This window comes from Phyllobates terribilis, unplaced genomic scaffold, assembly GCF_046119375.1.
Source record: "Phyllobates terribilis strain yellow unplaced genomic scaffold, ASM4611937v1 Scaffold_1__5_contigs__length_1240528914, whole genome shotgun sequence".
NCBI lineage: Eukaryota > Metazoa > Chordata > Amphibia > Anura > Dendrobatidae > Phyllobates > Phyllobates terribilis.
The window spans coordinates 1233375707-1233390658 of NW_027362761.1; the positions used below are offsets into that span (position 1 = coordinate 1233375707).

Sequence of the window (14952 nt, forward strand, 5' to 3'; positions counted from 1 at the left end):
TAAATGACTCCAGACAAATGCGAACTCGGCCTCAAGCTCCAGAGAGAACAGAGTACTGCTCTTGCTAAAGTCTCACAAGTAGTAATGAATATCGCCGGCACTTCCCTATCAGACACACCAGGTATATATACACCCAGGCCAGGGAGCTAATTACCAGAGGGAGGTAGCCGCTGGGTCCTAGAGACAGCCTCTCATCTAAGAAGATGTCTGTAATGCTAAACGTAGAGATCTCCTGCAACCAACTGCAGGGCGACTGTCTGTCACCACTGATACACCCGTGACACCAGCCCAGTCAGCATCCACATAGCCTGTGAGTTTTAGATCTTCTGTTGCAGATATCCTTAAATTTATGTCTTGAGTCTCTTTCAAATATTGAAGAACCCTCTTAATGGCATTCCAGTCATTTTTGGTGCGCTTTTTCCACATATCTGCAAAGAATTCCAATTGTTGCGGTGATGTCCGGTGGAGTCATAGTTGCTATGTGTAGATGGACCCCTACTGCCTGTCTGGATTTCTCATTGTTAGGTAACAGATTATCGTACGGTGGTTCCATTGGGATTGATATACCCAAACTGAGTCAGAATGGAGTTGATTTTTGCACTTTGGTTTAGTAGAAAGCTTCCATCTTCTTCTCTTTGGACTTGGATTCCTGGATAATATGTCACATTTCAAAGGTCTTTACTTTCAAAATGCTGATTCAGAATTTTAGTCATCTTTGCAATTTCTGTTTCCTCTTGATGAACCATAATCCCATCGTCCACATATAAGAGTATATACATCCACTTTCCGTCTGTACATTTTGTGTATAAACACGGATCTGCTCAACCTCTTTTAAATCCTTCTTCCAATAAGACTTTGTTCATGTTGGTGGTCCATGCTCTTGCTGAATGCTTAAGATCTAAGGCTGTGTGCCCACTATGCGTTTTTTAAGTGTTTCTGCTTGGTAGAAGGTCAGCCATGTTCCCCAATGATAATCCGCATGTGCTGTGCACATGCTGCGGAAATTTCCGCTACGGATTATCATTGCGGAAAAATTTGCAGCACTACCAATTATTTTGCGGAAGCGCTGCGTTTTCGCCGCCATTAACTTGCATTGGAACGCATGTCATCCGCATCACTGCATCTGTACATGCGGAATACATGCGTTCCAATGTGCGGATGGTACCCGGGTGTGGAGGACAGGAGACTCTCCTCCGGACCCGGGTACCATAGAACCTGTAAAAAAAAGAATAAAATAAAAAATAAATATTATACTTGCCTTCTGATGGCGGTGCGCTTGTCCTTCCTTGCCGGCAGATCACGGTGGACTCAAGGACCTGCGGTGACGTTATTTAGTCATGTGATGGGTCACGCGACCGCTGACGTCGGCAGGTCCTTTAGTCTACCGCGAGCTGCCGCCAAGCCAAGACAAGGACTCCGGAGGCCATCATAAGGTAAGTATAGATTTATTTTTTACCATTCTTTAAGGTCACACTATATATGCCGGTTGCCGGTTGCATGGATTTATATAGTGTGACCAAGTTGACAAGCACTTTCCAAGTGATGCTAAAAAAAATCCAGAGCATTTCTGCATCGTGGGCACATAGCCTAAGACAGATTATTGTAGTTTGCAAACAAGATTCCCTTCACCCTCACTGATATAACCCTCAGGTTGAGTCATGCACAAGTCCTCTTCAATGTCACCATTTAAAAAGGCAGTTTTGATGTCCAAATGTTTTGTACAGCAGTTACAGCCATTCGAGTCCTGAATATGGTCTGCTTAGGAACTGGAGAAAATGTGGCATCATAATCTTCACCATATATCTGAAAATATCCTTTTGGGACTAATCTTACTTTAAATCTGTGAACTTTGCCTTCAGAGTCATACTTGGTCATAAATGATCATTTACATTTTGATTGCTTTCTTGCCTTGTGGTGGTTTGGTGAGTTTCCAAGTTAGGAGTTGATGAAGGGACTTCATTTCCTCATTAGCAGCATTAATCCACTTCAGTTCTTCATGGACAGGTAGCTGTTGCATCTCATGATTGCGGGTCTGAATCAGGTAGGATTTTGACACAGTTGGATAGACGCTTAGCTGGTATACCCTTGTTTGATCTCAATGATTTTCAGGTTCATCTAATTTTTCTGTTGCTTATTCAGTGGTTGAAGAACCTAACAAAACTTCTACATCCTTTATCTAGTTATTTTGAAATTGTGACTGAGATGGTTGTTACTTCAGCTGGACTACTGGTATGATGTCATGAAACTTGAGCGACACGAAGTAGTCATCAATCATTACATCTCTGCTTATTGTGACCTTGTTTGTTTCTGGGTGCAGGATTCTATATTCTTTCTGGGTTTCACTGTAGCCCACCAGGATACCTTCTTTTGCATGAGATTCCCTCTTGGTACGTTTTACTTCTGAATATTCTTATGTGTTGAAGTTCAGGCTTCTTGTTGTTCTATTGCTCAAATTAAGCTTTCACAGGAGCTTTACCTGCTAGTCTGTTTTGAAGACAGCAAGCCGTTGTGATTGCTTCACCAGAATATGTTTTTGGCAAATCTGCATCAAAAAGCATACTACTTCCACTTTCACAAAGTGTCCCGTACCTTCTTTCTGCTACACCATTTTGTTCAGGGTTGTATAGTAACATAGGTTGAATAAAGACCTAGGTCCATCAAGTTCAACCTTCCTCCCCCATTTGTACATTTTGTCTAATTTAGCTGTAACCCACAATGTTATACAGGGCCAGCATTAGGGGCAGACAAATTAGGCATTTCCCCCGCTAACAGTGGCACACCATGCGGCCGCTATGGGGCCCCTGAGTCCAAAACCCCCCTGCATTGCGCATTCAACTGTATCCCTGTGATGCTCCCTCTTCCATCAATCCCCCTCTGAGTCTAACATCTGACGCATTGGACGCGATGATGTCACTTCATCAGGCGCCACGCTGTGCTGGGTAGTGGAGTTGCCAAATAGACACGTTGCAGAGGCCGGAGCAGCGGGGGAACGAGGAGAAGTGAGTATTGTATTTTTTTTTTTTTAAATCAGTGAGTGGTCATAATAGTAGAGGACTATGGGGCTGCACTATACTATATGTACTGTATGGGGCTGCATTATACTCTATGGGGCGGCATTATACTCTATGGGTCAGCATTATATTTTATGGGGCTGCATTATACTCTATGTGGCTGCATTATAATGTATGGGGCTGCATTATACTCTATGGGGCAGCATTATACTCCATGGGGCTGCATTATACTCTATGGGGCTGCATTATATTTTATGGGGCTGCACTATACTCTATGCGGCTGCATTATAATGTATGGGGCTGCATTATACTCTATGGGGTGGCATTATACTGCATGGGGCTGCATTATACTCTATGGGGCTGCATTATAATGTATGGGGCTGCATTATACTCTAAGGGGCGGCATTATACTCCATGGGGCTGCATTATACTCTATGGGGGCTGCATTATTCTCTATGGGGGCTGCATTATACTATATGGAGGTCGCAATATACTATATCGGAGCTGCATTAAACTCTATGGGGCTGCATTAAACTCTATGGCGCTGCATTATACTCTATGGGGCTGCATGATACTATATGGGGGCTGCATTATACTCTATGGGGCTACATTATGCTCTATGGGGGGCTGCATTATACTCTGAGGGGGCTACATTATACTCTATGGTACTGCATAATACTCTATATGGCAGCATATTCTATGGGGCTGCATTTTACTCTATGGGTCAACATTATACTCTATGGGGCTGCATTATACTCTATGGGGCTGCAATGTACTCTGTGGGGGCTGCATTATACTCTATTGGGGCTGCATTAAACTCTATGGGGCTGCATTATACTATATGGAGGCTTCATTATACTATATGGGGGCTGCATTAAACTCTATGGAGATGCATTATACTTTATGGGGCTGCATTATACTATATGGAGGCTGCATTATACTCTATAGGGCTACATTATGCTCTAAGGGGGGCTGCATTATATTCTGAGGGGGCTACATTATACTCTGTGGGGCTACATTATACTCCATGGGGGCTGCATTATACTCTTTTGGGGCTGCATTAAACTCTATGGGGCTGCATTATACTATATGGAGGCTGTATTATACTGTATGGGAGCTGCATTAAACTCTATGGGGCTGCATTATACTCTATGGGGCCGCATTACACTATATGGAGGCTGCATTATACTGTATGGGGCTACATTATGCTCTATGGGCGGCTGCATTATACTCTATGGGGTTTCATTGTACTCTGTGGGGCTGCATTGTACTCTACGGGGGCTACAGTATATTATATGGGGCTGCATTGTACTCTATGGGGTGGCATTATAATATATGTACTCTATGGGGCTGCATTATACTCTATGGGGTGGCATTATAATATATATACTCTATGGGGCTGCATTATACTCCATGGGGCTGCATTATACTCCTGTGGGGCTGCATTATACTCTATGAGGGCTGCATTATTCTCTTTGGAGGCTGCATTATACTATATGGAGGCCACATTATACTATATGGGGGCTGCATTAAACTCTATGGGGCTGCATTAAACTCTATGGGGCTGCATTAAACTCTATGGCACTGCATTATACTTTATGCAGCTGCATTATACTCGATGCGGCTGCATTATACTCTATGGGGGATGAATTATACTCTATTATACTCTCATGCTATTATAGAATTTTGGACAACTAGAGGAGGAAGACATGTGAAGACTCAAACTTCAAGGTTAGATTTCAGAAAGGCAGATTTTAAGCGACTCAGAAAGAGAATAGGAGGGATCCAATGGCTGGATGTCCTTAGGGACAAAAATGTCCAGGAAGGATGGGAAATTTTTAAAAATTAGATTCTCAAAGCACAATCGTTAACAATCCCGAAAAGTAGGAAGACTGGGAAGCATTTAAGGAAACCAGGATGGATGAACACAGAACTTAAAGACATGCTAAAAAGAAAGAAAGAAATGTTTATCAAATGGAAAGAGGGAGGCATATCTAAAGAAGATTATAATGCAGTCTGCAGAACCTGCAGGGCACGTATCAGGTTAGCTAAAGCTGACAATGAATTAAGGCTTGCAAGAGATGTCAAAAGCAATAAAAAAGGATTTTGGGGGTATGTCAAAAGTAAAAGAAAAGTCAAAGATGCTATAGGAGTTTTACAGGATGAAAATGGTGAAATGGTAAGAAAGGATGTTGAGAGTTTTCTCTCAGAAAGAAAATGTAACATCAACTGATCTTCACTGTCCTATTAAAGGAATAGAAGAATCCAGGTTATCTGTAAACAGAAAGATTGTGAGGAAATATTTAGCTAACATAAATGAGTTCAAGTCTCCAGGTCCAGATGAATTACACCCCAGAGTACTGAAGGAGATCGTAGAAGAAATTTTAGAACCACTCTCCATAATCTTTGAAAATTCTTGGAGAACAGGAGAAGTCCCAGAAGACTGGAGAAGAGCAAATATTCCTATCTTCAAAAAGGGGAAGAAGGTGGACCTAGGGAACTATAGGCCGGTTAGTCTGACTTCTATACCAGGAAAGATCTTTGAACAAATTATTAAACAACATGTATGTAAGTACCTGGATAAGAATGAAGTGATTAACCAGAGTCAGCATGGGTTTGTAACTAACAAGTCATGTCAGACTAACTTAATTTCCTTCTATGACAGAATCACTGACTGGGTGGATCAGGGAAATGCTGTAGATATAGTATATCTTGACTTCAGCAAAGCATTTGACAAAGTATCTCACACCATCCTTATTGAAAAAATGACCAAGTATGCAATGGACCAGGCAACTGTTAGGTGGATTCATAACTGGCTTAGTGATCGGACTCAAAGGGTGGTTGTAAATGGCTTCACATCCAGCTGGATGAATGTCTCAAGTGGGGTACCACAGGGCTCCGTCCTGGGACCTGTATTGTTCAACATCTTTATCAATGATTTAGATGAAGGAATTGAGGGTAAACTGATTAAATTTGCTGATGACACAAAGCTAGGAGGGATAGCTAATACTAGAGAAGAGAGAGAGAGGATTCAAAAAGACCTAAATAAACTGGAGCAGTGGGCAGCAACCAACAGAATGGTTTTTAACAGGGAAAAATGCAAAGTACTACATCTGGGCAATAAAAATGAAAAAAGCATATACAGAATGGGAGGAATAGAGCTAAGCAACAGTACATGTGAAAAAGACTTAGGTATACTAATAGATCATAGACTGAACATGAGTCAACAGTGTGATGTGTGGTGCCCCTGCGGGTTCAGTCACCACAGAGGTACTGCATCTCACCCAGAGGTGTGGTACCCCACTCTCAGGTAAGGATGAGGTGTAGGGGGAGGACACGTTGCTCTCTGCTTGTCAGGATCCTCTTCCGGTATCAGGTAATCACTTTTTCTGACTAGGTTCCTGTGTTACCTCAGTTTTTGCTGTGGCCTTATAGTCTGGATCCACGTATAGTTTACTGTTGCTTTGATCTATTTAAACCTTATGGAGATTTGAGATGCATTTAGTAATGACTACTTCCCTTGTCGCACTTGCGCTATACTAGGACATTGTAGTCCTCTTATAAATACATCTCTTTATCATCTGTATCCTCTACTTGAGGTGTGTTATCCTGTTAACATATTCATGTATTACTTTTGCTAGCAGTGGACCTTTTAGTGTTTTCCATTCCCCCATTTTTTGGAGGTTTTTCCCTTGTCTAATTTTAATGTATCTTTTATTTTTGAACTGAATAAATATTGGTTTTATTCTTCATATCTTGTCAGAATCTCTTCTTGACTGGCGGTTACGTGCCGCAGCAGACCTCTTTTGTGTTATTATAGTTTGGAAGCTGTCTGACCTCATGGTTTTGGACTACATTTGAATTAAGTATGGGGTACTGCCCGGGACCCACCCACCTGCATCCAACACTACACCATTCCAGACTAGCAGGCAGGGGAAAGATGCACGTGTACAATGCTGAGCCCTGTCCCTGGTTGGAAGGGGGGGGGCCGAGAGAGGGGGAACCATGTAGTGGATGTGGGTGGAGGAAGTAGATCAGGGGAGCACCTTCAGTAGGAGTATAAGAAGAGAGGGAAACATCTAGAAGCAGATCAGTCAGTCTGAGGAGAGAGTACAGAGGAGAGAGAGCTGGGAGCAGGAGCTCAAGAGGAGCTCTGCTCAGGAGGAGTGGAGAAAGGAGCAGGGCCCAGTGAAAGAGGCCCAGGACAGACTGAGAGAGAATGGGAGCAGAGGGAAGGCTCCAGAGAAACAGAGGGGATCCCAGGGACACAGTGAGTGCAGGAAGCCACCCAGGCGCCCGAATCTACACGGACATGGAGAGATCATGCCGCAGAGGGGACCTGAGAATCAGGCTCAGCTAGATAACCGGAAGCTACTGTACTTTCAAGGTGCAGCTGCCCACTACCACAATTATATCACCGAAAAGGTAGCCGCATAGGGTCCAGAGGACTGCAGGTCGCCCGACAAGATCCGAGGCTACCGGCTTGGGACACTGATTGTGAGGCGCAGGGCAGGAGGGTGAGAGCCAGCGCAGGAAGACGACCGAGGAAGGAACATAGAAAAGGGTCCCTTTTAAGTACTCCTGAAATACCTGAGAGCTGCTGAACCCCTTCCTTGGTGAACGCAGGATGACGTGGGTGGTTATAATTTGGCCGTTGTAACCTGGAGCAGCGTGATAACTGTGAGTAAACCTTAAAGACTGCACCCCACTGAGTCCTAGAATTATTGCTGTGCCATCACCAGCCCTGCACTACACAGCACCATCAACATCTACCTCATAACATCACTTCATCCTTCCCTTGGGCTAAGCTCTGCCTGTGGAGAGCTGAACCAACTCTGCTGCGTCACCATCAGCTCCAGAGGATCTGCACCGCAGCGGCGGCCCCAAATAGCCGCATACCACAGGTGGCGTCACGAACATTATCTATAAAAACTTTATTCCCCCTTTACTTTTTCCCCTTTAATTGACCGCCCTGGGTCACTGCCACCGTGACATCCCCAGCACCGACCGGCCCGGCTACCGAGTACCCCACGGCCCAGGGGGCGCGTCAGATGCAGCAGCAAAAAAAGGCAAATACAATTCTGGGATGTAGTAACAGAAGCATACAGTCTAGATCACGTGAAGTCATTATCGGTCTTTACTCCTCTTTGGTCAGACCTCATCTGCAATACTGTGTACAGTTTTGGGCGCCACATTTTAAAAAATACATCGACAAACTGGAGCAAGTTCAGAGAAGAGCGACCAGAATGGTGACCGGTCTGCAAACCATGTCCTATGAGGAACGGTTGCAGGATTTGGGAATGTTTAGCTGCAAAAAAGAAGACTGAGAGGAGACTTAATAGCTGTCTACAAATATCTCAAGGGATGTCACACTGTAGAGGGATCATCTTTATTATCATTTGCACAAGGAAAGACTAGAAGCAATGGGATGAAACTAAATGGGAGGAGACACAGATTAGATATTAGAAGACACTGTATGACAGTGAGGAGATCACGAGAGGTGGTGAGTTCTCCTTCAATGGACGTCTTTAGAGGCTGAACAGACATCTGTCTGAGATGATTTAGTGAATCCTGCTTTGAGCAGGGGGTTGAGCCAGATGACCCAGGAGGTCCCCTCCAACTCTACCATTCTATGATTCTATGATTCTATGGGGCTGCGTGATACTATATGGGGGCTGCATTATACTCTATGGGGCTACATTATGCTCTATGGGGGGGCTGCATTATGAGGGGGCTACATTATACTCTATGGTACTGCATTATACTCTGAGGGGGCTACTCTATACTCTATGGTACTGCATTATACTGTATGGGGCAGCATACTCTATGGGGCTGCATTATACTCTATGGGGCAGCATTATACTCTATGGGGCTGCATTATACTCTATGGGGCTGCATTATACTCTATTGTGGCTGCATTATACTATATGGGGACTGCGTTATACTCTATGGTGCTACATTATGCTCTATGGGGGGCTGCATTATATTCTGAGGGGGATACATTATGCTCTATGGGACTGCATTATACTCTATGGGGCTGCATTGTACTTTATGGGGCTGCGTTAAACTCAATGAGGCTGCATTATACTCTATGGGGCTACATTATACTATATGGAGGCCGCATTATACTGTATGGGGTTACATTATGCTCTATGGGGGGCTGCATTATACTCTATGGGGCTGCATTGTACTCTACAGGGCTGCATTATACTCTACGGGGGCTACAGCATATTATATGGGGCTGCATTGTACTCTATGGGGTGGCATTATAATATATGTACTCTTTGGGGCTGCATTATACTCTATAGGGATGCATTATACTATATGGAGGCTGCATTATACTATATAGGGGCTGCATTAAACTCAATGAGGCTGCATTAAACTCTATGGGACTACATTATACTATATGGAGGCCGCATTATACTGTATGGGGTTACATTATACTCTATGGGGCTGAATTGTACTCTATGGGGCTGCATTATACTCTACGGGGGCTACAGTATATCATATGGGGCTGCATTGTACTCTATGGGGTGGCATTATAATATATGTACTTTATGGGGCTGCATTATGCTTTGGGGCTGCATTATACTCCTGTGGGGCTGCATTATACTCTATGGGGGCTGCATTATACTCTATGGGGCTGCATTATACTCTATGGGGCGGCAATATACTCTATGAGGGGGGCAGCATTATACTCTATGGGGCTGTATTATACTCTTTGAGGGGGGCAGCATTATTGTTTATGCGGCTGCATTATACTCTAAGGGGGGCCGCATTAAACTCTATGGGGCTGCATTATACTATATGGAGGCTGCATTTTACTATATGGGGGCTGCATTATACTATATGGGTACTGCATTAAACTGTATGGGGCTGCATTATACTTGAAGGGGCTGCATTATACTCTAAGGGGGCTGCATTATACTATATGGGGCTGCAGTATACTCTATAGGGCTGCATTATACTCTGAGGGGACTGCATTGTACTCTATGGGGCTGAATTGTACTCTATGGGGCTGCATTGTACTCTATGGGGGCTGCATTATACTCTATAATGGGCTGCATTATACTCTATGGGCTGCATTATACTATATGGTGCTGCACTATACTCTATGGGGGCTTCATTATACTCTATGGGGAGCTGCATTATATTATATGGGGGCTGCATTATACTCTATGCGGCTGCATTATACTCTATGGGCGACAATATACTCTATGAGGGGGGCAGCATTATACTCTATGGGGCTGCATTATACTCTATGAGGAGGGCAGCATTATTCTCTATAGGTCTGTGTTAGGTATGACACCGGCAGGATCACACAATATCCCACTGCTGCTGTCACTTTGTCAGGAACGTCAGAATTGTCAGGGATTCGCGCACACACGATCCCGATTACTCACTATGTAGCTATCGGCAAGCGAGCAGTGAGCATATGACGTACACACCTCCGGATTCCAACGTCTGGAATATGTGTATACGCCCTCGTATAGTCACTGCCAGCTTCACGATAGCCCAATTATAATTATTCACTGCCACCACCGATCAGTTTTAAAGTGTAATACAGGCCAGATCGGACGCCTGTTTTCTGGTAGCGTATGGCTTTGGGGAAGGAACGATTACAGAGCACAAGAAACAGGACTATTAAATTTTATATTTAATCCAAAAGGGAGGCAGTGTCTATGAAAAATATACAAAAGGTTTTACAAAGGGAGACATTACAGTACAGAATATACAGTTACACAAAATAAAAATGATTAATAGAAGACATACTATACAGATCGCAGAGATGATTCAGTTTAGCTGGAGGGGAGGCGCTCCAATTTGACCGTTATCGAACGGGACCCCTTGCTTATAGAATATATACCTCCCTGCAATGAGTATGGACCCATCTTCAGCTTGGGGGACCTGCCCACACACCCCATGTGATGACATCTCGTGGGCGGGGCTCCACCCTTCATGTTTTTATTAGAATCCCTAATTTCTGCAATAACTTCTTGCTGGTTGATCGCAGAAGTTTGCAAATGACACCATATTTTTTTATTGCAAATTTACCATTCTATAGACATGACATGGCTGCTGTCCGTTATTTTGGTACTTTTGCGTTGTAGCTCACCGGCATGGCTCTCAAATACAGAAAAATGTGTGTTTTGTTCCTTAGCTGACCATGCCGCTAAAAATGTGTCCCATTATTATCGTAAGTATAGAACTTCTGACATTCCATATTTCGTGTCGGTGCCTACGAGACTGGTGATTCCACACATGTGCAAATGGAGATGTCTTGGTGTGAGGTAGAACTCCTTTGAAGTTTAGGAGCTGCATCCTGCTCACCCAGGTGTCTATTCACCACCCCTGTCTCTCCATTTTACATGCATAGAAGCCATTTCTCTAGAACTTTAGCTCCTGTTCCTTTGACAAACAGTATAGGGAGGGGAAGAGGGGTTTGGGGGGAGAGAGAAATTCTTAATATTTTCTATGACTGGCTGCATTATACTTTAATAGAGGGGCAGCATTAAACTCTATGAGGCGGCATTGTTCTCTATGGGGCTGCATTATACTCTATGGGGGCTGCATTATACTCTACGGGGGCTACATTATATTCTATGAAGCTGCATTATACTCTATAGGGCAGCATTATACTATATGTACTCTATGGGGCTGCATTATATTCTTATGGAGCTGCATTATACTTCTATGGGGGTGTATTATACTGTATAAGTGGCTGCATTATACTTTATAAGAGGCTGCATTATACTCTATGGGCTGCATTATACTATATGGGAACTGCATTATGCTCTATGGGTCGGCATTATACTTTATGGGGCCGCATTATATTTTATGAGGGGGCAGCATTAAACTCCATGGGGCTGCATTAAACTCTATGGGGGCTGCATTATACTTTATGCTGCTGCATTATACTCGATGCGGCTGCATTATACTCTATGGGGGCTGCATTAAACTCTATGGGGCTGCATTATACTATATGGGGGCTGCATTTTCTCATTTTCTCTTGTGGTTACACTTCCTGGGGTTCTTGCAGAGGTACACACCAGGTCCTTGACTAGGCACCAGCTGCATCACAAGACGCCAGCTGTCTGGCGACTGTGGGCCTGGGGAGTGCTCTGCCAAAGTCCCCCTTCCATTTACAGGGAGCTGGGTGAAGAGTATTCCCGGCCCTGAAGGGCTCGCCTAGCTGGGCAGCTTGTGCCAAGTGCATCTGTGGCTGCGCCTTTGCTGGTTTGGTGCCAGTCTAGATGGGTCCCTCTGCGAACCGCATAACATCTAGGGATTGTCTGTCCACTGTCTCTAACATCATGGCCTCCCTCTATCTGATACTGAATCTTTCCAAAACTGAACTTGTACCTTGTATTGCAATTATCTTGGGTACTTCAACCATAACTTCCAAGCAGCACGCCCGCTTCCTTGGGGTCATATTTGATACAGAACTTTCCTTTATTCCCCATATCCAAACACTGACTCGCTCATATCACCTGCACCTTAAAAATATCTCCAGAATCCAATATTTGCTCACCTTTGAAACTGCAAAAACTCTTCCTGTCGCTCTTATTCACTCTCGTCTGGACTACTGTAACTCTTTACTGATCGGTCTCTGTCAGGAACATATTAATATCAGGAAAATGTTCTTCCTTATCTGCCTGACATAGATGTTCACCCCCCTCCGTTATTCCCCTTCTGCTCAGCACAAAAGCCCGAATTAGCCCACGCCTGGTAAATAGTTTATGCAAACAAGGCCAGCCAAGGAGTGTTATAACTTCGTTAGGAAGCACGTATCTTTTCTCTGAAAGACGCAGGAGGTAATTAAAACGCAGGCTGGCACTAATTTGCGTGTAACTGTTGAAGCTGCTTCCCAAGCCTCAAAGGAAAATTTCTAGACGCACTGACTCCGATATGAAATATGAAATCTTGTGAGTTCCAGAGGTCCGACAATAACGGGACCCATATGTGTAGTGACCAAATCAGCCCAGGAATGTATAGGTAGTTTTCCAGGGCTGTAACCAAAATCAGGGAGCTGCAGCGCAAAAACACCAGAATGGCAGACTGCAGCTATGGGATGTGTGATATCTAAATAAAGATAAAATCATAAGGGAAAAAATGGCATAGTCCGCAAGCTTCTGCGATCAACGGGCAATGAGTTATCGCAGAAGTCAGCGTTTTTAATAAAAATGTACAGGCTGGAGACCGGCCCACATGATGTCACCACAAGGGGCGTGGGGCCAGATCTCCCCTTAGGTATAAGAGAACCCATGGAGAAGACAAGAGTACTCATTGCCAGGGGGGAATAAGAAGTATAAGCAACGGGTCCTGTTCAATAACAGCATAATCTGGAGATTATGTGTAAGTTGTCTTCTTTTTACCCTGTTTATTTTATGTAACTGCCTATGTATTTTAATTTCCCCTTTGTAACATCCTTGTATATATTTTTCCTAAACACTGCCTCCCTTTTGGATTAAATATAAAATTTAATAGTTCTGTTTCTTTTGTTCTGTAATCGTTCCCTTCCCCGAAGCCATATACCTACCAAAACGCAGGCGTCCGGCCAGGCCTGTATTATATTTCAAACTCGGCCGGTGGTGGCAGAGAATCTTAATAATTGGCATATCGTGAAGCTGACAGTGACCGTACGGAGGGCGTTAAACACGGATTCCAGTCTGTGGAACCCAGGGTGTTGCGCCATACGCTCACTGGTCGCTTACCGATACCTACGTAGAGAGTAGTCTGGATCGTGTGCTCGCGACTCCGGACAAAATACGGACAGCGTGTCTGCAACGGCGAGATATTGCGTGATCTCCCCGGTGTTGTCCCCCTGTGTGTGTGTGGAATCCCTGACAAAATTCCTCCTCTCCAATCCGTCCTGAATGCAGAAGCCATGGTCATATTTCTGTCCAGCTGCTTCACTGACGCCTCTACCCTGTGCCAGTCATTGCACTGGTTACCCATTTGCTACAACATACAATACAAACTCATCTCTCTCGCCCACAAAGCTCTCCAGAGTTCTGCCCCACCTTATATCTCATCCCTCATCTCTGTCTATCACCCTTCCCGCACCCTCCGTTCTGCAACTGTTCTAAGACTAACATCCTCCATAATCCGAACCTCGCACCTCTGTCCCCAAGACTTCTCTCATGCTGCGCCAGTTTTCTGGAATGCATTACCCCAGACGATGCGACTAATATCTAGCTCCCGTGTTTTTAAGCGTGGTGTAATTGAACATGGCCACCCACTTTTAACAACTGTGTATGGGGCATCAGCAGGACGATCATAGAATCCTAGACTGTTAAGAGTTGGAGGGGACCTCCAGGGTCATCGTGTCCAACCCCGCACTCAATGCAGGATTCACTAAACCATCTCAGACAGATGTCTGTCCAGCCTCTGTTTGAAGACGTCCATTGAAGGGGAACTCACCACCTCTCGTGGCTGCCTGTTCCACTCATTGATCACCTCACTGTCAAAAAGTTTTTTCTAATATGTATCTTCTCCCTTTCAGTTTGACTCCATTGCAAGCAGACACCTGTTCAATCACATCCCGATGCAACCCGGCCACAAAAAACGACGGGAAAGAAGGTCCGTGGTTGCCTTACCACTAGGATGACCAGCAAGCACAGAGTTATGATGTTCCTTAATTACTTTATGCTGCAAATTAGATGGTACAAATAACCTCCCCAAAGTGCAGAAGACAGGAGCGTCTCCCTGAGCCTCGAACACCTCACCCTCCAGGGTAGGGTATAAAGCCGAAATGACTACCCCCTTCTGCAAAACAGGAGCAGGGTTCTCATGGTCACCACCACCAGGGAAGCTCTGGAACAAAGCATCAGCCTAGATGTTTTTAACCCCATGGACAGAAAGTGACAACAAAATTGAACCTAGTAAAAAACAGGGACCATCTGGCTTGCCTAGGGTTAATACGTTTAGCTGACTGGAG

At 44.4% G+C, this 14952-nt stretch overlaps 1 protein-coding gene across 2 annotated transcripts in view; it reads left to right on the forward strand.

Annotated features, from left to right (window-relative positions):
• The first annotated feature begins 1924 nt into the window (after positions 1-1924).
• Positions 1925-14952, forward strand: part of LOC141173617 (uncharacterized) — a 122855-nt gene continuing 109827 nt past the window's right edge. Inside the window, exon 1 of one of the 2 annotated variants that reach the window (XM_073657921.1) lies at positions 1925-2041. The gene's annotated coding sequence lies outside the window, so the exon portion shown is untranslated. The remainder of the gene's footprint in view (positions 2042-14952) is intronic. The other variant, XM_073657928.1, reaches the window with a different exon arrangement.